Below are 1892 nucleotides of genomic sequence, written 5' to 3'. Positions count from 1 at the left end.
CATTTCGATAATTTTTTTCATTTTTTAGTTGCTTAATGGCACTAGTTAGTATTTACCATAAGAAGAAAAGCTAAAATACAATTTTAGTCTATATGTTTTGTTGATTTGTAATTTAAATTCTTCTATTATAAAATAGAGATATTTAAGATGTATTTGGTTTGGTTTGGTTGTTTTCTGTTTTCATTTTCACTGAAAACAAAAAATGGTGATGAAAATGTGTTTGGTTGGATTTCTGAAAACATTTTCAGTGAAAATAAAAATAATAAATTCTCATTTTCAGTGTTTTTAGTTTAGAACAGAAATCTGATTTTGGGTAAAATGAAATTGCGGTGGCAATGAATGTAATTTTAAACAAATATAAAAATACAAAAGATAAGAAATCAATATATCATAAATTTTCAGTATTTTTATTTCATTAAAACAGAAAACAAGAAGTCAAACCAAACATGTTTTCAGAATTACAATCTTTTGAAAATGAAAACAGTTTTCAAAAAATGAAAACAGAAAATGAAAATGCAAATCAAATACACCCTTAATTTTCTATTTTTCAATTTTTTTTTATTTTCATTTTATTTTTCTATAGTTTTTTTACATGTTAGTTAATTAAAATATTTCTTAGTAGTACTTAAAATAAATATATTAGGATTAAAATTCATTTAGATCAAAATAAAAGAAATAAAATATACCAAAATTTTGAGATTAAAATTGTAGCTTGAGCATAATAATGAGGCCAAACTTACATTTTAACCGAGAAGAAAAAAAAATAGATTGGATAGAAATAAAACAAGTGAATAGGAAGATGGATGAAAAATGAAATTAAAATTAAAAGTGTTTGATTAAAAATAAATAAGAATAAATAAATGAATGAAATAAGAAAAAATATACTAGATCTATCTTATTTTATTTTCATTCAATCAAACAACCAATATTGTTTTCGCTCAATTTATTACCATTTTCTCCATCTTGTTTCCATGCTACCAAACAGGACATACATTTTTAGAATTCACAGGACATAAATTTTTAGAATTCAATCCATTGAGTGTATAGATCAATTTGTGTAAAATTATTTCAATTTAATTAGAAATCTTAAGTTAATTTTTTGATGTGTATTTGTATTAAATACTCTGAAAAAAAATTGTTATATTTTCATACACACCCAAGATCAAAACTCCAAACTCATATTCATTTTGACTTAATGACTGTATAACATATTGAATTTATTTAATGATAAATTCAGCAAAAATAAACATATTGAATATATTAAATAATATGTATTTCAAATAAAAGTATACAGATTTTAATATTATTGCTAGTGTCAACTTTGAATTCTTCTAAATGTTGAAAGTATCACTTTGATATTTGCCAGATTTCCTTTGTTTGAATATTATTTGCAGACACTTTGTTTGCTTTATTTGGTTAATTAAAGAATATGAGAGGATAGAATTGAAAGTGTGAGTGTGTGACGAAGAGAGATTTTGTTTAAGTAAATGACACTGGGATGTTAAAGTCAGATTTTATTTAAAATGTGTTCCTTTTGTTTCAAAATAATTATCGTGCAAGAATAAAAAAATTTATTCAAAAAATAATTATTATTTTAATTTTTTTATATAGTATTGCTTACTCTTATTTATTTATACTTTTAATAACTATCATTGTGTTGCATCATTTATTTAACTGCTCCACCTGTCAAATAATAATAAGGTTAATCATATAAAATTGTTGCTCTCTCATTTATTTATTAATTATTAATTTTTATTGATGTTGGTAATTATGTAAAAAATATAGATGATAATTATAATGGAAAAAGAGGCGGAGATTATGCGATACTTTTATATAATAGTATTTGGCAGGTGGACACCCAAGTTAGTAAATTCTGAATTATCATCAGAAGA

This window comes from Glycine max, chromosome 10 (genome assembly GCF_000004515.6).
Source record: "Glycine max cultivar Williams 82 chromosome 10, Glycine_max_v4.0, whole genome shotgun sequence".
In the NCBI taxonomy this organism is placed as follows: Eukaryota; Viridiplantae; Streptophyta; class Magnoliopsida; order Fabales; family Fabaceae; genus Glycine; species Glycine max.
Note: the sequence above shows the minus strand (reverse complement) of the source record.